The sequence below is a fragment of the Lithobates pipiens genome, unplaced genomic scaffold, assembly GCF_037356315.1.
Source record: "Lithobates pipiens isolate NorthernLeopardFrog02 unplaced genomic scaffold, aLitPip1_a1.2 Scaffold_18, whole genome shotgun sequence".
Taxonomy (NCBI): Eukaryota; Metazoa; Chordata; class Amphibia; order Anura; family Ranidae; genus Lithobates; species Lithobates pipiens.
Window position 1 is genome coordinate 117,302,686 of NW_027507758.1, and position 25,262 is coordinate 117,327,947.

Sequence of the window (25,262 nt, forward strand, 5' to 3'; positions counted from 1 at the left end):
GATTAATCTGGTGCACCTCTGCATAGAAACCAATCAGCTTCAAGGTTTTTATTGCCAAAGCTTAAAGTGGTTGTAAACCCTTACAAACCACTTTGACCTACAGGTAAGCCTAGATTAAGGCTTACCTGTAGGTCCAAGAAATATCTCCTAAACCTATACGGTTTAGGAGATATTTGCCCGAAGACAGGCACCGCTGTCTACGGCGCATGCACCGTAGACAGCGGCGCGCAGGCGCACTGAGTGCGGCATTTCCAACAATGGAGCTGCCGCGCGTGTCGGCTCCCGTGCGCATGTGCGGGAGTGACGTCATAGCGGCTCCGCCGAATGACAGCGGCGGAGCTGCGAGACCCCACCGAAAAGATGGATGCGCCAGACTACAGGGGACAGCGGTGACATCGCTGGCTCCTGTGTCAGGTAAGTGACACATAATGGGCTACTATGCGATGCATAGTAGTCCATTATGCTTTGCCTTTGCAGGGAATGAAAGAGGAAGTAAACCCATCAGGGTTTACTTCCTCTTTAACCACTTGAGATCCGCGCTATAGCCGAATGACAGCTACAGCGCGGACCTGCTTTGCCGGGATGACGTCTATTGGCGGCGCGCTCTGTGAAAAGCGAGTCTATGAGACTCGCCTGATCACGGATCGGAGCACGGGGTCGATCCCGACCCCTTACCACATGATCAGCTGTCAGCCAATGACAGCTGATTATGTGACACAACAGAGCCGGTAATCGGCTATTTTTCCTCCTCGCACTGACAGCGCGAGGAGAAAAAAAAAAGCAGATTACCGGCGCCACCCAAATAATAAAAAAGTGCCCCCATCAGTGCCACCCATTAGTGCCCATAGTGCCACCCATCAGTGCCCACAGTGGCACCCATCAGTGCCCACAGTGCCACCCATCAGTACCCACAGTGCCACCCATCAGTGCCCACAGTGTCACCTATCAGTGCCCACAATCTGCCTCAACAACAGTGCTGCACCCCAGTGCCACATATCCATGCCCATCAGTGTCATCTACCAGTGGCCATCAGTGCCCATCAGTGCCACCCATCAGTGCCCAGCAGTGCCAACTATCAGAGCCACCTATCAGTGCCACCTATCAGTGCCCATCAGTCCCATCTATCAGTGGTACCTATCAGTGCCCCTTAGTGCCACCCATCTGTGCCACCCATCCATGCCACCCATCAGTGCCATCTTATCTGTGCCCATCTTTTCCCATCAGTGCTGCCTTATCTGTGCCCATCAGTACTGCCTTATCTGTGCCTATCGGTGCCTCCTTATCTGTGCCTATTAGTGCCGTCTTAACTGTGCCTATCCATGCCCACCAGTGCAGCCTATCAGTGCCCACCAGTGCAGCCTATCAGTGCCCACCAGTGCCGCCTCATCAGCGCATTTCAATGAAGGATAAAAATGACCTGTTTGCAAAATTTTATAACAAACTATTAAACATAATTTTTTTTTTTTTTTTTTGCATCTTTTTTGTTTGTTTAGCAAAAGAAAGCTCTATTTGTGGGAAAAAAATGATAACAATTTAATTTGGGTGCAGTGTTATATGGCCGTGCAATTGTCATTCAAAGTGCATCAGCACTGAAAGCTGAAAATTGGTCTGGGCAGGAGGGGGGTTTAAGTGCCCAGTAAGCAAGTGGTTAAATGAACAAGCTACAGTTAGAAGCTCATTGTCTACCATGCACAGCTGCACCAGATTCTGTGTACACCAATTTTAGTAAATCCCCCCCACAGACATTACATTTAACCAAATATGATATACACTTGAATTGCCATGTTTTAAATATCCACAATTGTACGAAAATAGGCCAATTTATGAAACATATGATATGTGAATTTCTCAACCATCCCACAAATAATCCCTGTAAATTGCCTAATATGTGCATTTCCTATGATCGTCTGTGGCCATAATGTAGTATTGTCAACAATTTAGTGCATAGGTGCTCCCCAAAGAATATTTACATTCATATGTATGTGGGGGTGGGGCCTAAAAATGTTTGGACGGGGTTTAAGTGATTGTGTGTAACTTCATTTTTTATATTGTTCTCACTAAACTTTATTTTTCCTCACATGAGGAACACAAAGACCCCTATGTGGTGCTTTTTGGAGTGACAGGTTCTCTTTATAAAACATCAGGGGTCTTTTAGACTCCAAAAAGATAAAAAAAAAGAGGGCACATCAGCCTTGTGCATTATCCAAATGCAATTTATTAGTAAAAACACAATAAAAACTACTCACAAACATGTGGAGAGGTACTGCTTGTAAAAGCCATCAAATTGTGGCAATCAGTCTTGGAATCAACAGTCTCCAGCAAAGGGGAGGACATCAGTACTTACATGTTTGTGAGTAGTTTTTATCTTGTTTTTACTAATAAATTGCATTTGGATAATGCACAGGGCTGGTGTGTCCTCTTCTTTTTATCTTTTTATGACTATTAGGATATCCCTTATCCTGGAGGGCAGCAAGGCCAGAGACCCTATCCCTTGAGTTATAGACCACTTGGTCTTCACACCAATGTGCAAGAGTGTTTGTTTGCTGTTATTAAGAAGTCTTTTAGACCCCAGATGTCTCATGTGCCCTGGTATCAACCAGTAGATGGCAAAGGTTCAGTGTTGATCATTACAGGAATCTCACAAGAGTTTGTAAATTTGTTACTATGGCAGCTGAATAGTAGGCCTAAGTTACTATTGCTAAGCTTGAGAACTTTCAAATTGGAGGCAGGTGGAAGTCTCCTGGCAAGGCACCTAGGGCCAAGGTAAGGCACTTTGTGTTTTGTGATGTACAATGTATTGTCTGCTACACCGGCAGCATTAGGCATCATGGCCACTATGTGCAGCAGGGTCTAGAGCATGGGTCTTTAAACTACGGCCCTCCAGTTGTTCAGGAACTACAATTCCCATCATGCCTAGTCATGTCTGTGAATGTCAGAGTTTTACAATGCCTCATGGGATGTGTAGTTTCACAACAGCTGGAGGGCCGTAGTTTGAGGATCCCTGGTCTAGAGCTCTGGGAAGGATCATTGGCGTTAGTTCATCTTTTAATTTTTCGGGGAAAAGCTGAGCTTACTCTTTAATGAAGTCAGAGACAGCCATTCAAATTGCATATTTAGAAGGAGGTCAGCAATAACATTTTCTCATATCTCTCTAAACATGAGTTTACTGTAAGTCATAGCAATGGAGTTAATGCGGAACTACACTGCATCTGAGCTTCACAAACCAAAATACTATTTAATTTATTTTTAATATTCAAAGCAAACTCCCCCGTCCATCTATTTATTCATGCTTTATTTGCTGAGAAATCATTTTAAAAAATCCCCCCTAGCATTTCTGGTTATGGCCATCTTAAGTAATGTCAGATGGTGTGTGTAGCATTTACTTCCTGGAATTCATCTGTCCATAGCTCAGGCATTCAGACAGGAGGGTATGCTTTGCTGAGAAACCACTCCTCCCCTCCTGAAGATGCCTGGGATATATGACTTCATTTGCCTAGGCCTGGAATCCAGAAAGTAACTGAAGAAATGTAAAAAAAAAAGTTTAAAACAAGTAATGATGATATACCTTCCTATCTATTTTCTAATGCTAGCAGCACAAGGCTTAAAAATAATCAATGTTATTTGAGAGAGCGACGTTCCACTTTAATGTTCACTTGATCTGATAAAGAAGATTGAATTCTCACCAGTTATTTATGAGTTACTGCTCTTATCACACAACTCACTGTACTACGCTTGTATGGGGTATTGTCCAATTTTAGGCCTAACCAACCCCCATTACCCATAACCCCCTGAAATAAACAATACCAGACACCTGTATTTGGGTTTAAATGGCCATAGCAGCCTTTTATTAACCAAACATAACATAAACACTTTAAAACATTAAAACTCAAAATTACCAGAAACCATATATATATATATTGCCGAGAGTTTTTGAAGGCACCAATGTCATTAATTTTCTGTATCCGGCACACCCTTTTACCTCTTACCCGGCCCCTAGCCGTAAATTACGCCAGCACAGAGACAATAATTGGCAAAATTCACCCAGCCGGTACAGCCACCTCTCACTTCTGCCCTCCTTAGGGCAGATCCACTTGTTTCAGTGATGGGCCCAGCCCATCTTCCTCCGAATACCTTTTACCATCCCCGCCTTCAAAAACCCTCCGACCACCGCCAGCTGCTACGACTTTAGGAAAGACAACACAAAACCAGACAAATACCTGTCAGACCCTAACTGCACTAAAATTGGGGCGGGCGGGCGGGAGAATGTCCCTAGATGGCTGTCCTGACTGCAACTGCTCTCAGGCTCCCCACACCCCACATAGCAACCCCCTAGGGACCACCCTACCACACCCTCTCCTCCACCAATGACCTTTTACTTAAGACCACACCACCTTTCTGACCTCCCCCTGCTCTTACTAACTTAATTAACCCTTATCTTGCTGGCCTTTTCTGTCCAAACCCCATCATGCAGGCCCTCCACCTACGTTTCACTATGGTTCCTGGCCTATACTATACACTGTTAAAATTATTCATAAGCTGTTAATTCAGTAAAAGTGGCAATAATTATAAATTTGAAAACAAGCCAAGCCAAGTCCCCTAATTAGATTAATCAGGTATTTTTTGCTAGTTTAGTGCATTTTCTTTTTATATTTCTAATACTCAGCAGAAAAGCCTATTTTCCCTCGATGCATAATTTTCAAACTGAGCAGATAGAAAATATTTTTGAAATAATAGCTCCCTCTCCTGTTTATCACACACAAAAGAAAAATCACATACATTGCTTAATGAAACATGCTGCTGTGAGCAAAAATGCTGGAAAGAAAACATTTGGTCTATCTGACTTTAGCCCAATTAAATCCAGACAAATGAAAGGAGAAAAGGAGAAAATTCTGCATTGTCCTTGTACATTAATAAAGTTACTTTAAAGGAAACTTTTCCTAAGGGAACCCTGGAGGTTGCCATTGTAGACCTCAATTTTGCAAATACTCATTTCCCGGTTGTTATTTTGATTTCCTAACTTGGATGGTTTAAAGCTTATTTCTGGGTCACTACTAAATTAAATTTCCCTCTCTCTGACAAAGGCCCCCCTTTATAATGTATTGCTTATTGTGTCCCAGTGTTATTTTCTTCCTAACACAGATTTTAAAGTCGTATTAAACGCTATTATTTTACGTGAGGAAAGCCATAGTACTAAAATAAAAGTCAGCTAATCTCCCTACCCTGTATTCATGGGAAATATTAATCAAAACAGTGATACCCCCCTACAAAGCAACATATCTGTCCCGGAGATTCCCCCAAAACTATGAAAAAGTTTGGTACTTTTAGACGTACTCTAAGCCCTTGTACACACGGTCGGAGAATCAGTCAGAATGTGTCCTATCGGACCGTGTTGTCGGATAATCCGACTGTGTGTGGTATGCATCGGACTGATTCCGTCTGAATATCCGTCGGACCCAATTTTCCAACTTGTTGGAAATATTTTCCGATCAACTGGTTCTATCGGACATACTCTGATCATGCGTAGAGAATTTTGATCGGACCAAGTGCCACGCATGCTCAGATCAAATTCCTACATCAAAGCTATTGACTACTAGCCTGAACGTAGTCCCATCGTAACGAAATTATGTCATCACGTTCTGAATGATCGGAATTTTCGACAACTTAGTTCGACCGTGTGTATGCAACAGTTTCGGACAAGATCCGACGGACAAAATCCGACGGATTTGGTTGTCGAAATGTCCGACCGTGTGTACAAGGGCTTAGTCTATGACAGATGATCCATAATGACCTAGCCCTGTTCAGTGCTAAGGTCCATGCCCCAGACAAGTGAGTGATGGGGTTAGTCCAGAAGTCCAGTGATCACACTTAATCTTAAACATTCTCATAACATCCAGCTCAGACAGATGGGAGGGAAGAGTAGTTTCACAGAAAACAATGTCTCCTATCATCATCCATGTGAAACCTGGGTACCTTATTTACCGGATTTGTAGTTGTTTGGGTTCTTATTGCTCTACATGTTTTAGTTTTGTGATGCACGATGAGTTGTATGCTGTTATGCATATGGCTATGTGCACCAATTGGCCAGGGTATGCCCCAAAGGCCCTGTTTTGTACCTTCACAGTGAAAATTTCCAATAAAAAGAGTTAAAAAAGTGGTATTAAAGTCTTGTTATTTTGTTTAAAAATATCAAATATGTTATCATAGCTCCAAACTGTCCCTGATTACGAGGGACTGCCTCTGATTTGGAGCAAAGTCCCTCTGTGCCTCTTTCCCCCTAATTTGTCCTCATTTTTCGTCTGATCTATAAAGCTGTATATAAAATGCACTTTTTATCTTTCAAACAGTGTTTCACGGTGCTAAACCCTTCATCCATATTCGAAATAGCTGCATTTGTAAATTTTAAAAAACAATATAAAGGAATAGTAGTAGTAAAAAAGCCCCTGTGGATTTAATTAACCTTTTTTTTGGTTAATTCTACTTTAAGGGAGTGTGGCAGGGGGTGTTTCCTATGCCTACATATATTTGCTAGTAGGTGTCCCTCATTTCTATCTTAAAATGTATGGAGGTATGTGTTATGCCCTGTAACACATGGTCGAACATTCCGACCACAAAATCCGTTGGATTTTTGCTGACGGATTTTGGACGAAACTTGTGTTGCATACACACGGTCGTACAAAGTTGTCGGAAAATCCGATCGTTCAGAACGAGGTGACGTAAATCACGTATGACAGGACTATAAAGAGGCTAGTAGCCAATTGCTTTAGTCTCGTATTTTATTCTGAGCATGCGTGGCACTTTGTCCTTCGGAAATTCTCTACACACGATCGGAAAAAGTCTGATCGGATTTTGTTGTCGGAAAATTGTAGATCCAACTCTCAAACTTTTTCGGTCGGAAATTCAGACGGAAAAAGTTCGATAGAGCCCACACACGATCGGATTTTCCAACAACATAAACTGATCTGACTTTTTCTGTCGGAATTTCTAACCGTCTGTTTGGGGCATTATACTTACCTGCTCTGTGCAGTGGTTTTGCATAGAGCAGCCCAGATTTACATTTTCTCGGGTCTCTTGCTGGTGCTCCTGGCCCCTCCCTCTTGCCAAGTGCCCCCACAGCAAGCAGCTTGCTATGGGGCCACCCGAGCCAAGCTGCAGCTCCATCTGTCCATTCAGACAAAGACTCAGCTCAGCTCCGTCCCCCTCTCTCCTCATTGGCTCACTGAATTTGATTGACTCAGCCAGTCAGGAAGGAGAATCCTGGACAGCCGAGGCTCCTGAACAACGTCACAGCATCGAAGTATTAGGTGGGCTGAGGGGGGCTGCTGCACACTAAAGTTTTTTTATCTTCATGCATAGAATGAATAAGGAAAATAAACCTTTTGCCTTTAGAGTCCCTTTAATTGGAGTGCTAATGTCATTGTTGCTCAAAGTATGGCTTTTAATCTCCAACATAGAACAAGTATGTACAAAACAAATTGCAACATTTCTTTGACTTTCCTGATGTCAATACCTGTCCTGGGTCAATTAAAGTATAATGAAAAGCAAGACTTTTTTTTTAGTTTTGGATAGTATGGAGAAAGATTAGAACACCTGTCCGGTTGTTAGTCCTGTCTGCTAGTCCTGTGCACTGTTATCAAATAACAGTTAAGAAAAATCTCACATTTTGGGTAGTCACCAGAACAGGAGTAGAGAAGAACTCTTCCAGTAGGGGGACACTAGTTCTGGTGACCCTGATGGCTTCCCCAACTTTTGAGGGATTTCCTCTCGCTTCTTGTTGTGGCCATGGGACAGGAAGTCTCTCTATTTGTGACCCGAAAAAATAAAACTGACTGGGTTTATAACTCTTTCTCATTCTATCCAAAAAGAAAAACAAGTTTTGCCCTTTTGTCTACTTCAATAGTTAACCACCTGCTGTCTGTGGCAATTTTTAAATTTTTCATATACAAGTTAAAATCAGCATTTTTTTTGGTAGAAAAATTACTTAGGACCCTCAAGCATTATATATTTTCTGAAAGCAGAAGCCCTGCAGGATAAAATGGAGACTGTTGGAATTTATTTATGTCACACAATATTTGGGCAGCTGTTTATCAAACACCCTTTTCCAAGAAAAAAAATACACTAAAATACATTTTAGTGCACACAAACACATTATAATACAACATTTTTGGTAAAATATAAAAGATGACCCTGTGTCCAGTAAATAGACACCAAACATGTCAAACTGAAAATTGTGTGTTATAGATGTTATAGAGTCTATTATTAGGCCTGTGTCACACCTATGTAGGCTGCAGTTTGCATATTCCAGGTGTATTTTGCTTTTTTCAATACACGTTTTTGATCCATTGAAGTTTATGGAACCAAAAACCAGAAAAAATGTCCCTTGCCCTTTGCATAAAATGCCCACATGTGTACGTGACCCATAGGAACCCATGTTAAATGGACTGTGGTGTGTTTCTTCAAAACTGAAAATGCACTTAAAAAATGCATAGATGTGAATCAGGCCTTAAAGTATATGCAACCAAATGTCGTAAGAAGGTGAGGTCTGCAACAGTTGCCATTATGCTTGCTAACGTCTGTGAACTGAACCACCTTTAGACCGACCATTCACAGACAGAACCAATCTGGGTGACTCTATAAATTGTGGTTGCTGTGTCATTGTGGGACCAATCGCAGCAATCACATGATGTGTTTACACTTGTGAGCCCTCCTCTTCCCCTTACAATGGAGGAAGGAAAGGAAACATATTAAATGAATGAATCCTTCATTAGTTCCTGAACACAGTACAATCACAGCATTAGCTGCAAGTAAAGTTTAACCCTGTCACCTTCTTGTTTCTCTTACACTACTGATCTACATAGGGTCCCTCTATGTGACCTGTATATTAACCTTTACCTCCCTTATATTACACATCTATCCCCTTTATTTGTATCCTCCCATTGTATGTGACGTCCATTGATTTTCTAAAACTGCAGAGTGAAAAATCTGGTGCAGCTTTGCATAGAAACCAATCAGCTTTCAGGTTTTATTATCAAAGCTTAATTGAAGAAGTTAAAGTTAGAAGCTGATTGGCTACCATGCACAGCTGCACCAGATTTTGCACGCTCCAGTTTTAGTAAATCAACCCCTGTATGTGCTGTATCTAGTGCACTGTTTACCCCCCAATACAAGCATGTTTCTTCATTTCCAAAAATTGTGGCAAAAATTAGATCAGCCTGTGGTGTCTACTTTCCAAAAAGGGGTATTTGGGGTACATGTGCATTATACTGCCATTTTTATTGTAACAGAAAATAAGGGACACAGTTTTTTTTTCATAAAATTGTCTGGTCTTTTTTTCCCTATATATAGTAAAAAAAAACAACAACAACAAAAAAGCACAGCAAGTATTAAACTGAAAGAAAGATCTAACTGTCTCCAGAAAATATATACTGTATAAAACTTATTTGGGTACAGCAATTGATGGTAAAACTATCTCAACACTGGAAACTGGCAAATGGCCTAGTAATGAAGGGGTATTATTATTATTATACACAATTTATATAGCGCAAACAGTTTACGCAGCGCTTTACAATGTAGAGTGGGGACAGCACAATTACAATACAGTTCAATACAGAAGGGACAGGAGCCCTGCCCTTGAAGCTTACATTCTAAAGAGAGGGGTGGTAGTAGTACAAAAGGTAATAGCTGCAGAGAATGATTTGATGTGGGGGTGGCTCGGGGACAGTTGTTAGGTGGGTGTGGGATAGGCTTCCCTGAATAACTGAGTTTTCAGGTATATCCTAAAGGTGGACAGGGTAGGGGCTGATTGGACATACCAGGGCAAGGAGTTCCAGAGGATGGGAAAGGCTCTGGAGAAGTCCTAAATACGAGCATGGGAGGAGGTAACAAGGGAGCTAGAGAGGAGGAGGTCATGGGAGGAGTGGAGGGGACGATTTGGGCAATATCTGTAGATTAGGTTGATGATGTAGGTGGAGGCAATGTTGTGGATGGCCTTGTATGTTGTGGTTAGTATTTTGAATTTTATATGATGAGGTAGGGGAAGCCAGTGAAGGGATTGGCAGAGAGGTGCAGTAGTCATGGTTCGGTTAGTGAGGTGTATGAGTCTAGCTGTAGCAATCATAATAGACTGAAGAGGGGATAGACTGCGTAAGGGTAGGCCATTAAGGAGAGAGTTGCAGTAGTCAAGGTGGGAAATAACCAAGGAGTGAATAAGTTGCTTTGTGGTGTCATTAGTCAGGAAGGGGCAAATTCTGGAGATGATGTGGAGATTAAGATGGCAAGATTTAGCCAGTGATTGGATGTGGGGGCTGAAGGAGAGGTCATAGTCAAGGATTATACACTGTGCCCTGGCATGTGTGGAGGGACCAATGGTTGTGCTGTTGATCTTAATGATAAAATCATGGGGGGATGGGGGCTGGGAAGGATGAAATATAAAAAGCTCAGTTTTGGAAAGGTTGAGTTTGAGAAAGTGGTGTGACATCCATACTGATATGTCATTCAGTAAATTTGTGATCCGTGAGGAGATCGAGGGGGTGAGTTGAGGAGTGGAGATATAGATCTGGGTGTCATCGGCGTAAAGTTGGTATTGGAAGCCATGAAATGTTATCAGTTTGCCCAGGGAAGAGGTATAGAGAGAGAATAGGAGGGAAGCCAAGGATGGAGCCTTAGGGTACCCGAACAGAAAGAGGAAGAGGAGTGGAGGAGATGGAGTTGTAAGTGACACAGAATGTGTGCTGAGATAGATAGAAGGAGAACCAGGATGAAGCAGAATCATGGAGGCCAAGGGAGTGGAGTTTGCCGAGGAGGAACAGGTGGTCAACTGTGTTGAAGGCAGCAGAAAGGTCCACTGGTAATATGGGCTGGTATTCAGGTTGTTAGGCTCAGTTCACATTGCTGCGATGTGAGAATCTGTGCAAATCCAGCATGGGTTCCCACATTGCACCCAACTCGCAGGAAGTTCACACTGCCATATGCAAACCGCTATGAGTGTCAATACAAAGCTAATGACACCCCCAGATCGATTCACGTATCACAGTGTGAACTGTCAGATTAGACATGAATCGGATCGCATGGGTGTGAACACCCAAGCAATCCGATTCTGGTGCTGACCAAAAAAGGGTCCTGCACGACTGGTCTGAATCTGTAGGGCTGAATATGCATTGCACAGACATCGCATGTGATTTGCACTGCAGTGTGGTGTGAATCACATGCAAACTCGCACAGTGCACTGGTGTGAACTGAGCCTAATCTTTAACACAAATGTTGTAATACCAATTGCTTTCTTTAAAATGATGGCCCTGCCATAAAGACCCTTGTGCAGTGTTAAAACTATTTTTCCAAAATTTGCTAAATTATAAATGATATGTTTATTTTTTATTACGTATTTACTGTTTTGGAATTATCTATATGTGTGTGTGTGTGTGTTTAATAATATACAAAATATTAATAAAATAAAACTGACAAAAAACATATTTTTTTTTTTTAATAAATGATTGCTCAGTATATTGTATTTTAATAGCTGTATGTGGTTTATACATGTAGAGATAGTATTCTGCAAATTCCTTTTTTTTATTTCACTTTTACAAACTTTTCAGCTAAAGTGACAGGGGATACAAAAATGTAACACTGCCAGTGGAATTTTATCATTGGTAAAAAAAAATGTTTTCTTTTTCTCAAATGGGATTGTACCTACGGAAAATAAAGTTATCCATTGTAAGTCAGCTTGGTAGCGCTTTTTTTTTTTCATCCCAACCTCTGTCACTATCACCGCAGTTGATTTGCTAAAACTAGAGTGTGCAGAATCTGGTGCAGCTGTGCTTGTAAGCCAATAAGCTTCTAACTTCAACTTGCTCAATTAAACATTGACACTAAAACCAGGAAGCTGATTGGTTACTATTACACAGCTGCCCCAGATTCTGCGTGCACCAGAAAATCCCCCCTACTAGACAGCTTAGTCTGCTTGAAAAGATATGATGTAAAATAAGGAATTTGTAGCTTAAATACAACAGTCACATGTACAGTATGAACCCAATAAAGGTATCAGAATACAGTATTTGTTACAATAGTGGCCCTGTAAGGTTTTCATTCAAATAAGAAGATTTTTGCTTGCTCCATATACATAGTTACATAGTCAGGTTGAAAAAAGACACCATCTAGTTCAACCCAAAAAATAAATAAAAATACGATCCCATATACACAAGCCTATACCCACATTTGACCCAGAGGAAGGCGAAAAACCCCAGAAAACATCTAATGCAGCTGTTTGATCTGTCTATATATGGAAGCATCACATCAACGGAAGCTGATAATCAGGACTTTTATAAGACAGGCTGGAAAATGTTCTTATGATTCCTTTAATTTCTGCTTTGAGGAATGCACAAATTACACTCTGACAAGCACTCCTGGTATATATGTAGACAAAGTGTTCGCTGGGTTTAAAAAAAAAAAAGTTCTTGTCTTATTGTATCTTTAAGTATGGTAGCTGTATATGTGTTAAACAGAAAATAGATTCAATATAAAAGAAGTTTTAAAAAAAAAACAAACAAAAAAAAAATAGATACCCAATACAGTTTTTGTATTACAGGCATACCCCACTTTTAAGTACACAATGGGGTTTATTTACTAAAGCTGGAAAGTGCAAAATCAGGCTCACTTCTGCATATAAACCAATGAGCTTCTAACCCCAGATTTTTCAATTAATCTTTGGTAAGCTGATTGGTTTCAATGCAGGTGAGCCTGAATTTGCACTTTTAATAAATAAACCCCATTGTGTACTTAAAAGTGGGGTATGCCTGTATTAATATTATTATTATACAGGATTTATATAGCGCTTTATTTATATAAAGCACAGTTTGCATAGCGCTTTACAACATGAATGACTGATCTCGCCTTTCACATTATGTTTAAAAGTAAAATTTAACTGTACAAATGTTTCATATTTTATCTCAGTCAATGTCTAATAGAAAACGTGAATACAATTGTTATAATATAAAAAAAACAAAAAACAAAAAAAACGGTACCTTTGCAGTTATTATTCTGTCTTGAAGTAAGGGTGTGGAATTTCCTCTGGACCCAATCACTTGGATGATGATAAGTGCAGAGAGTATAAAACATATCTGGAAATGAAAGAGAGAATCTTTCAAGTTTTGTGTCTGAATTAAACTGCCGGGCTATACTTTGTTATTCATTTGGAAGCAGAGTCTTTTTGACAGTCCAACATTGTAAGCCATGGCCTGCTGGGCACAGCAGGGGTCAAACGCTGAGTACCATCTGTCAGAGCTTTAGACTTTTAGCATCCACACCTTTAGTACATGCGGTAAAAAAAAAAAAAAGACACTCAAAGCAACAGCCACACTCCCTTTATATGTTGATCACAGAGGGCCATAATTATATTGATTTTCTACGACTGTGATATAACTGTGACATTCTGTCGAGGTAAAACAGCTGTAGCGGAAGAATAAATACATGCAAATACATTATTATAGCATGCTTTATTGAACAGCTTAAAATGATTAAAATGTATGTGCTAGCCAATGAAAAAATTATTTTGTATAATACAATTCGTAAAATGTAAATTGTTTTCGAATATTACATCTATATATTTTTTTTTATTTTGTACACGTAATAAAGCGCTCAGCAAGTGTTCAAACGTCTTGGGAGCTCCATATACAAAATATGTACCTTGAAGCCCAACTTTACCATTTACGCGCTATTCCGTTTGAAACATTGTTTTCATTCTAAAGTTTTCAAAATAATTGCACTGTTAAATTGTTAAGAAGCCTCTACTTATATTTAAAAAACAAAACAAAAAAAAACTGTAAACATAAAAAAAAAAAGAAAAAAAGAAAAAAAGAAAAAAAAGAGCTTAGCGCGTGTTTTAGCTGCAATCCAAAGTCTTGGGAGCTCAATGCATAAAATATGCAACTAGTATCCTAGTGTTGTGTTACCATTTATGTACCATTCTGTATGAAATATTATTTTGCATTTTAAAGTTTGAAAAATAATTGCACTGTAAAAATTTTTCAGGATTTTCTGTTTATATTTTTTAAACTAGTAGTAGAGTCTTACTCCAACTATTTACTGCTCCCCCCTGTCTCTACCTATTTCCATACCCCTAAAAATAATCTGTGTACTTACCCTTTTTAACCCAGTCTGGTCCAGTTACATGATTCAGCAGCTGCAGCTCCCCTTTTGAGCACCCGACTATGGCTGTGAATTCCTGGAGCCGTGATGTCACCCCATTATTCCAATGAACTTAGCATTGTCGGTTCTCCCTTCTCTCTCCTGCAGCTGTCTGTTACTGACACAGGAAAGCCAGAGCTGCTGGATCACATGACCAGACTGGATTAAAAATAGGTAAGTACACAGATTTCTTATAAAGCATATGCAAGATAGGTAGGAGGAGGGGGAAGGGAATGAAGAGTAGTTAGAGTAATGTCCCGTACACAAGAGCGGAATTTCCATCCGAAAAATCTTGGATGGTTTTTCCGACGTAATTCCGCTCAAGCTTGGCTCGTATACACACATTCACATAAAAGTTCTCTGAACTTTTGACCATCAAGAACGCGGTGACATACAACACTACGATGAGCCGAGAGAATGAAGTCCAATGCTTCTGAGCATGCGTCGAATTGTTTCTGAGCATGCGTAGGAATTTTGCACGTGGGAATTGCAACAGATGATCGGAATTTCCGATCTGAACTTTTTCCAACCGAAAAATAGAGAACCTGCTCTCAATCTTTTGCTGGCAGGAAAACCGCCAGCAAAAGTCCGATGGAGCATACACACGGTTGCATTTTCCGAGCAAAACCTCATATCAGATGTTTGCTGGTGGGATTTCCGATCGTGTGTACGCGGCATTAGCCTCATAGGTGTGCGCAGCCTATTGCATTGGGGTGTGCATCCCAAAGCTCAAACACACAAACCTTTCTCTGCAGCCTCAGCTGCATGGGCCAGTGAATGAATGGGAATTGCTCTGTGTTGAGTGGCTTCCTGTTCATTCACAAACTGAACCATAGTAAACAGGTTACTATGTTTCACTTATAATTGGACACAGTGAGCAAATGTATTCACTGTGTTAATTTAGAAAAGGAAGGGTCAGGTAAATTACATGTTTACTAGCCCCTTCCCCCACTCTCCATCCTAAAATATTCCCTACAGCAGCTGGGGGAGAGGAGAGGAGGGAAACTAGCAGCACTATAGGGCAGGGGGCCAACATGGGGGCAAGCACAGGCAGTAGGGGGAATAAGTACCGCATGTAGTGATGAGGCACACCCCCTCTGCACGTCTATGGTTAGCCTTTTCTTCCACTTTAACCACTTCAGCCCTAAAAGATTTGGCTGCTTAATGACCAGGCCAATTTTTGCAATACGGCACTGTGTCGCTTTAACTGACAGTTACGCAGTCGTGCAATGCTGTACCCAATCAAATTTGATGTCCTTTTTTCCCCACAAATAGAGCTTTCTTTTGGTGGTATTTGATCATCTCAGCAGTTTTTATTTTTTGCGATATAAACAAAAAAAGAGCGTAAATTTTGAAAAAAAAAAAATATTTTGTACCTTTTGCTATAATAAATATCCCCTCTTTTTTTTTTTTAAAAAGCAAATTTTTCCTCAGTTTAGGCCGATGTGTATTCTTCTACATATTTTTGGTAATAAAAATTGCAATAAGTGTATATTGATTGGTTTGTACAAAAGTTATAGCGTCTACAAACTATGGGAAAGATTTATGGCATTTTTATTATTATTTTTTTTACTAGTAATGGCGGTGATCTGCGTTTTTTATTGGGACTGCGACATTATGACGGACAGATTGGACACTTTTGACACATTTTTGGGACCATTGACATTTATACAGCAATCAGTGCTATAAAAATGCACTGATTACTGTGTAAATGTCCCTGGCAGGTGTTAACACTAGGGGGCGATCACGGGGATTAACTGTGTCCCTCGTGTGTGTTCTAACTGTAGGGGGATGGAACTGACTAGAAGAGATCGTTGTTCCTAGCTAGTAGGATCAGACAACCTGTCTCTCCTCTCTTTACAGAACAGGGATTTGTGTGTTTACACACACGTCCCTATTTTGACTCTCGCGTCCGCGATCGCTCGTGCCGGCCATGCGCATCGGCACCCCCCCCCCGCAGTGCAGTGTGAACGCACGCCTGCTGTCCCTGCTTAAAGGGCTGATGTACAGCTACGACGGCTCATGGGAATGTGCTGACCGGCTGCAGTATAATGAAGCTGGCTGGTCGGCAAGCGGAAAAAGTCTTCTACACAGAAGAAAGAGCTGTAGCAAGTGTTCCAGCTGCAAACCAAACATCTCACAAACTCAGTGAGCAAAACATATACCTAGTGTCATGTTACTATTTATGTGCTATTGTGTATAAACATTATTTTGCATTCTAAAATATGCCTTGTTTACATAGGCAGACAGCCGTTCTGATCTGTACCGAACAATCAGCAGGTGCTGGTGGATGTCGAGTCCATGGTACCCGCGGATCAGCTCCCGCTGTGTATAATCAGAGCAGGAGAGAGCTTCTGGCGGTGTACGTTCATGTTTTCTACCCGGAAAACGTATATATATATATATGTGATCTGGCGCAGAGGTGCTGCCGTGTACTAGTAAAACTGCTATAGGGTGGACCTTAAAGCGGGAGTAAACACAGTTTCAAAAAACACTTACATTGCCGGAAATGCTAACTTTTACATTGGTTGTGCTCTCAACCAAACTTTCAAACCATCCAATGGCTGGTTTCATAACTGATCACATGTGCAGCATTATGGCAGTTGAAGAATCATTAGAGGCCAAGATGGCAGCTTCCTTGACTGAAAACGATAGAAGGGTTTACTTCCACTTTAACTGGTTAATTAAACAGAGGTGTTGATTTATTAAAGGCAAATAGACTGTCAACTTTGCAAGTACAGTTGTACTCCATTTCCCCAGAGCTTGCTGCATGTGGTGAAGCTTCACTTTGTAAAGAATATCCAATCAGGCGCAAGGAAACAGCTTTTTGCTTAATTGGATTATGGAAATGATTGGATTATGGAAATCATTACAGCTTCACCACATTCATTAAGCTGTGTGGAAAAAAAAGTGCAACTGCAAATGCAAATAAGTAATATTCTCATTTCATTCTCTAGAAGAAAAATGAGCAACAGATCAGTCTGAGCCAATGTTCGTGACATCATCACGCATCTTTGAGTCTGAAAGAGGCCTATATGATTCCCAGGACCGGCCTGTGTCTGTATAGTCATTGTTTATTTATATACTAAAGTATTTTGGCTGTTTTAATAATTGTTATGCATACGATTTTACACTGTGTGGCATCCTTGGCTTTCTTTTCATTATTATTATTATTATTATACAGGAATATAGCGCCAACAGTTTGTGCAGTGCTTCAGAACACAAGAGCAGACAGTACAGTTACAATAAAATCAATACAGGAGGAATCATAGGGCCCTGATCGCTAGAGCTCACAATCTAGGAGGGAGGGTCAAGTGATTTATATTTTCATGAACATCTCGGAGCTTTGGAGAGAGGCTATTCGAGAACTGTATATGTGGTGCACCATATTCCAGGGGAACCTTGTTATACAAATGCCTGTTGACTTCTCTTAAACAGAGGGTCAAACGGTTCTGATAAGCAATAATGAGCATGCGGTGGAGGAGCACGGTGGTGTGGTGTCCATAAGTGTGAAGACCTGCAGTTTATTACCATTAACCACTTGCCAAATGGCTCACGCCGATATACGTTGGCAAAGTGGCAAGAGGGCGCAAAATTACATACCCATATGTCACTCCGTCATTGGTGGCTAGTGGGTGCACGCGTCCCGCGGGAGCGTGCCCGTGAGTCCCGTGGACTAGAAGGCTGCCAGTGGCCTGCTATCGTGGCACGGAGAGGAAGAACGGGGAGATACCTGTTTAAACAAGGCATTTCTCTGTTCTGCCTAGCAACATGACAGGGATCTACTGCTCCCAGTGATCGGGAGCAGTGATCTCTGTCATGTTGTAGTGAGCCCATCCCCGCTACAGTTAGAACACGCCCAGGGAACACACTTAACCCCTTGATCGCCCCCTAGTGTTTAACCCCTTCCCTGCCAGTGACATTTACACAGTGTTCAGTGCATTTTTATAGCACTGATAGCTGTATAAATGGCAATAGTCCCAAAATAGTGTCAAAAGTGTCCAATCTGTCTGCCGCAATGTCGCAGTCACGCTAAAAATTGCAGATCGACACCATTACTAATTAAAAAATAAAAATAAAATAAAATAATAATAAAAATGCCATAAATCTATCCCCTACATTGTAGACACAATAACTTTTGTGCAAACCAATCAATATACACGTACTGCGATATTTCATTTATTGTTTACCAAAAATATGTAGAAAAATACATATCGGCCTAAACTGAGGAAGAACTTTTTTTTTTTATATATTTTTGGGGGATATTTATTATAGCAAAAAGTAAAAAAAAATATTGCTTTTTTTCAAAAATTGGCGCTATTTTTTGATTATAGTGCACAAAATAAAAAACGCAGAGGTGATTAAATACCACCAAAAGAAATCTCTATTTGTGGGACAAAAAATACATACATTTTGTCTGGATACAGCGTCGCAGGATCGCGCAATTGTCAGTTAAACGACGCAGTGACGTATTGCAAAAAAAAAGGGCTTTGTCAGGAAGGGGGTAAATCCTTCCAGGGCTAAAGTGGTTAAGGGAAAATCTATTGCAAGTTACTTATATTCACTTCATATTGGATGGTGAATTATTATAGTTGTTTAGACTTTTGACTTATTGCTTTTTGTACATGATGGATTTGGTTTTGATATATTTCCTGTTTTTTGCGCAGAGCACTTATTTTATGATTTAAGTCAGCAATCTATATCTGTTGATGTGCTAGCAGCTGATATTCGGTTGTACCCAGTATCACGATTTAGTTTCTAATTAATAGATCCTTTATCAGCTGGGGGGACAATATTACATTTTTTTTCCTGCCTGAAGTACACCTTTAAATTACAAAATAGTTTGCGTATTGAACATTTTTACGGAAAGTTACGTTTTTTTCTTTCAAATGTCCAAAGTTTTCTTATGACTGCAGTGTTTTAGTGTTCTTTAAGAGCCACTGAGCTCTTCCGCGTCACATTTCAATAAACAAAATATTTTATACTAATTGGCAGGATTGCGCGATGTGAAAGCTTTGTAAAGCTTGCAAGTTCTGCCACCAAAAATGGATAGCAGAAGCACCTGTTCCTTGGACGTTCCACCTGCTATTGGCTGTTTGCAACTGCTGTTACTGAGGTCCCCGGAGAGTTCTGTTTGCCTTGTAATGGAATAAAAAGGCTGAGAGTGTGGCAGTTGCTTTAAGTAATTGTGCAGATGTTCACTTTCACAGCAGTAGTCCTTGAATTTAACACAGCTTTAGTTCTTGTCAGTTCTTGTCAGTGCTGTGTGGTCCTTTACAAATCAAGCAAGGACAGAATTGCATCATCAGAAACTCTAATAAGTTGGTGTTTTAATGTACGTTCTAATGAAAACATACGGTAACACCTTATGAATTATTAATCTGCAATTATTTTTCTCAGCCGTCTTTCTGCTAATCACACAGCCAGATAGTGTTTAAAGAAAGAATGTTTTCTAGGAAAAGACTGTGGTTGTCATTTCCAGGTGCCGTTGGCTTGATATTTAAATGTATAACAAATATATAGCGTGGTTTTGTATAATACAGATTTTCATTCCTATACATTGGCATTGGTCTTTGAAGAGCAATCCACAGTGGATCACTTTTCAGATGGCATTTGGCAGATGAGGAGAAGGTGATGAAAACTGCCTTCTAACTGCCTGTTATAGCCCCCATTGGCCTAATGAAACCATGTGCATTGCATACAGTTGCAGTGTGGTGACAGAGCGGGCCCATCCACTTGAAATGGTCATGTTCAGCAGGCAGTACTGCCTGCTATATGGAACAGGGACAATAATCCTTGCTATGCCACAAAGCATAATGGCCATGGCAAGTAAACAACCCCATCTAGCTGCCTTTGCAGCTTAAAGCGGAGTTCCACCCAAAAGTGGAACTTCTGCTCATTTGTCTCCTCTCTACCTCCGGTGCCACAATCGGCACCTTTCGAGAGGGAGGGGGGACACTTCAGGGAGTCCGGCCGCGGACTGGGATTCCACTGCGGTGCTCCTTCTCCTCTCCCTGTCGCTGGGCCAGTAGGAGAGAGGAGCGGGGCCTCGCTCATGCGCAGTAGGGTTCCCGGCATGAAGCTGTAAGCCTGTACTGTCAGGTTCCCTTACCCGCAATGGCGGCGGCAGCACCTGACAGCTGCGGGGCCGTCATTGTTGGACTCCAGGACAAGTAAGTATGTTTGGCTGCTGGCTAACTATTACTGGCTAACACTATTTTGGGTGGAACACTGCTTTAACCACATGACCTCTGCAAGGTTTTACCCCCTCCATGACCAGACCATTTTTTTTGCTATTCAGCCCTGCGCTACTTTAACTAGCAATTGCTCGGTCATGCAACACTGTAAGAAAATGAAAGTTATAGCATTCTTTTCACACATGTAGAGCTTTCATTTGGTAGTATTTGATCAACGCTTGGTTTTTCATTTTTTATTATATAAATGAAAAAAATCCCAATATTTTCATTTTCTGCTACAATACATATCCAATAAAAAAAAAAATCTAATTTCTTCATACATTTAGGCCAATTTTATATTAATTGGTTTGTGTGAAAGGTATAGCGTCTACAAACTATGGTATATATACACCAGAATTTACACAGCTGAAGACAATATATTGTAATGATGGTGATCAGTGACTTAAGATGGCCATAAACCTATAGATTATCTGCAGATTTTCTATGGTTAGATGGAAAAACAGATTTCTCCATGTTCGCTAAACTGTGTGTATGGAGGAATCTCCCACTTTTTCCATCTAACCATAGAAAATCTGAAGATAATCTATAGGTGTATGGCCAGCTTTAAAGTGGGACTGTGATAGGATGGCGGGCAATCTGGTGCTAACAGACACTATCTGGGAGGGTCACTAACACTGATGTCACTTGTGACACTAATACAGAGATCAGTGATAATGTACACTGACACTGGGCTAATGGCACTGGCACTGGCTGAGAAGGGTTTACATATATAGGAAATAAAGGGGGTAACTGTGTGCCTAACAAGTATAATGTTTGTAATGCATGCTGCTTTTACTAACAGATCTGTCTGTCGTTTTTCTCCCTGCTTTCTGTGTACAGAGCCCTGTGAAACACAGGGCTCTGTGCTGTGATTGGCTTCAGTCGATCAGCTGGTCTTGGTCATAAATTATTGACCGGGACCCGCTGACAAAATCCCGCTGTAGTCAGTGACAGCATGGATTAGCAGGTGGCATACGCATGCATGCCCCCAACCTGGAACAGGACGGATCATGTACAGGTATGTGATCCAGCCTGCCTGTGCCGCCCTGCCACAGTAAATGTACTGTGGCCAGGTGGCAAGCCGTTAAGGTGGAGCGGGTTGGGGGCATGGTAAGAATGTGTCTCAACTGTCTGTCTTTACTGCCCCTACAACCACAAGTATAAACTTAGCTTGCGTTGGAAAAGTAACCTGGTTTTCAATATTTGGGGGAGGGGAACCAACGCCACCCCCCCATGCGAGAGATGGTCAGGAAGGCAGTGATCCCCCCCTGGAGATGGACATGAAGGCGGAGATCAGTACAAACCGCCCCTTCTCCTGCCCTGGCATGCTGTGCTCTTTGGTTCAATAGCTGCAGTAGCCATCCTCTCTTCCCCCGCATACTGGTCTCTGTAGTTCTGCAACTACAATAGACATCCACACCTGCCCTAGCATGCTGGGCAAAAAGTTCTTCAGCTACAATAGCCCCCTGCTTCTTCTCCTATCCTGGCATGCTGGGCTCTCCAGTTATACATCTTTAATAGCCACCTTCTCCTACCCTGGCACGCTGGGCTCTCTAGTTCAAAAATAACTCACACACAACTTCCTGGGATTCACCTCTAGAGGGGTGGAGCAGATGCGCACCATCACGGAGGTGCCGATGAGGATGATGACCATCTGGATCTCAGCCCCGGTGATCCTCCTAAAGCTACTCTGCCGCTTGAAGTCAGAGATTCGGGTGTCGGTGCCGTGGGAGGTCCTCCCCACGAACCGTCGGTGTATCCTGATGAGGGCCACACAGACCAGCATATTGTAGAGCATGGAGACCAGGATGAGGAAGGAGTTGAAGCTGGCATACATGTAGGAGTAGACAGCATAGATAGAGCTCCGGGGGCCATTCCAGGGTCATTGCTTCCTCTCCTGGCTGAACAGGAAGTGTGTCCTGAGACACGACTGGCCAGGGAGTCCTAAGACTCCCTGGCCAATCGGGACAAAGGACCTGCTTCCTGATTGGCCAGAAGGAGAAACAAGTAGACAATAGCAAAAAATAATTTGCTTTTGTTGCACAACAGGGTGGGCTCAGGGCACAGTGCTCTGCGCCCCGACCCCACACTTTTTTTAAGGCAATTAGAGCCACAGGCTCTAATCATGTGTTTAAAAAAAAAACACTTCAAAGAAATCCATGCGTCCAGAGCCCTGCATGGAGATTAGGGTCTGGGTGCATGGATTAGGGGGGCGGCGCCCCTGTGCCCCTAATGGACAGGCTGCCACTGCTCACTGCTACTACAGTGATTACGCCTGTCTTCTAGTTTCAATGCCGAACAGCTGCCCTGCTGCTTGATAACCAAAGGAGGTCCCTCGCTCAGCATGGACACCATAAACAGAACACCCTGCATGTTTCTTAGTGAATGCAAGGTGTTCTCTGACTGGTCGAGGTAGAGAGGTGTGGTGTCATGATCTCCACTTCAACCTATCAGTGATTGGGAAATGAACCCAGCAGTACTTCTCTACTTCCAAAGCATCCCATGAGTATGGCATTTGCAGGACCAATGTAACTATGCAATAAAATGTATTCCTGGAGTTCAGCTTTAATTATACTTTAAATGCTCCTAGACCTATTGGGGTTGATTTATTAAAGGCAAAGCTGTTCACTGTACAAGGGAACTTGCGCTTGCAAGGGAATTTGCCTCAGAGCTTATTTGCTTTGCCTTGCAGTCTATTTCCTTCTAGCAAATTAAAACTATTGGGAAATCTCTGCATACCTGGCCTTCTGGATATCTATGGGAATCACTACTATCAACATCAATGTTTTTATTGGTTTGAATATTGTTATTCTTTTTTGTACATTCTTTTGTAATAAACTAAATTGTATTTTATCTTTACTTTGTTGCCGTTAAAGTCACATTTATTTTGGGGGTACCTTTTCTCTATCTCTGTGCATACCTGTGCTTTTCTCACTGTAAATAAAATGACACTATGAGCTTCGGGTGTAATGCCCCATACACATGGTCGGAAATTCCGACGGAAAAAGTCCAACCAGATTATGTTGTCGGAAAATACAATCCTGTGTGGGTTCTATCAGGCTTTTTCTGTCGGAATTTCCAACGGAAAAAGTTTGAGAGCTGGATATAAAATTTTCCAATAACAAAATCCGATCTGACTTTTTCCGATCGTGTGTAGAGAATTCCAACGCACAAAGTGCCATGCATGCTCAGAAAAAATTTGGAGACGAAAGCTATTGGGTACTGGCCTCTACATAGTCCCGTCATACGTTTTGTACGTCACCTCGTTCCGAACTATCAGATTTTCGGACAAATTTTGTGCGACCGTGTGTATGCAAGACAAGTTTGGGCCAAAATCCTTTGGAAAAAATCCGATGGATTTTGTGGTCGGAATGTCCGGCCGTGTGTATGGGGCATTAGAGATGGCAGATTTAATTTTATGTATTTCTTATTTAAGATGCCTGTGCAAACATCCTTATTTTTAGCTTGATTTGAAATGTCAGATGCCGTTCAGAATATAATGGGAACTCAAGATAGAAAGACCTGATCAATAGACATAGCACTATTTTAAAATAACTAGCAATTGTTCAGTGAATATAATATTATCTTCTATTTTTTTTAATTAGCATGAAGTTCTTTATTGAAGTCTTGCAAAGCTAAGTACCAAGGGGTTGAGTCTTCCTGGAGCCTTATATAAGCTTTGTATTTTTAGCAGTATAAAAATTGCACTGAGCCTAATAATTTTATAAGCTAAGATGTATCAAGGTTTATAATTAAAGCTTATAAATAATTGCGTTGTCACATAAACAAATTATTTTTTTGTAACTCAACTAATACTAATTTAACTTGATATCGAGCTGCCAAATAAAAAGCTCCACTGAACACTATTTAATTAGTTGGTATTGCTTCTTGCTTCCTAATTGGTAAGGCTTACAGTACTTTTTGCACCTGATAATAATACTTCACTAGCAAGGCAGTTTTATGAATGTGCACAGCGGCCAAAATTTGAATCTTTCACTTGTATGTGATAAGGGATTTCTCAATTCTGTCAAAAAAAATAATAATTTTCTTCACCTTTTTTGCTCTGATTTCTTATAGTTACTTTTTATTCAATTTCCAGTAACTGTAATGCACACACATCTGGCTGGACATAATTCTCAAGTATTTTTATATTTTTATAGGCACGGCTGACATTTTATAATGAGATAGATATTTACAATTATGTAACAGCCAAAACAGCAACTACAAATGTAACCAGAGGAAAACTGAATGAAATACAAGCAGGGCGCTCAAAGGCCATTCAAACTACACCTGCTGCGGTGGAGGATGGTACTTGTAGTTTTTTCATTTAGAGGAATCTGTGGACGAATGACACAATTGTTTTAAAAAGTGACAGCATGTGTGGGGCGAGGATCCCCCGACCGCTGTTGCAGAGAGGGAAACGTTGGCAGCGGGAGGGGCGTGCATAGGAGCATGTTACATGTTACACTGTAAATATGGAGGTAACATGTAACATTCTCATAAAGGTGAACATATCCTATAGTTGCTCACTCCTCAGCTCTATTTAAAAAGACACACAGGGGTTGATTTACTGAAACTGGAGAGTGCAAAATCTGGTGCATAGAAACCAATCATATTCCATTTTTTTATTTTTTTTTGTCAATACTTAATACTTAACAAGCTGAAGTTGGAAGCTGATTGGCTACCATGAACAGCTGCACAAGAAGCACCCTGTAGTTTTAGTAAATCAACATACTCAAATGAGACAAAAGAGGTATTCTCCCTGTCTCTATTTCATACGAATCTGAATGGAGTATCAATTACAGAGTGACAGGTTACAAGTGAGCTGCTACAGTCTTTTAGAAAGCCGAA

General features: G+C 41.2%; 1 long non-coding RNA gene across 1 annotated transcript in view; it reads right to left on the bottom strand.

Moving 5' to 3' along the window:
* Positions 1-25,262, bottom strand: part of LOC143987377 (uncharacterized) — a 76,488-nt gene that overhangs the window by 46,291 nt on the left and 4,935 nt on the right. The window contains exon 2 of the long non-coding RNA XR_013276635.1: positions 13,014-13,109. This is a non-coding gene — a long non-coding RNA (uncharacterized LOC143987377). The remainder of the gene's footprint in view (positions 1-13,013; positions 13,110-25,262) is intronic.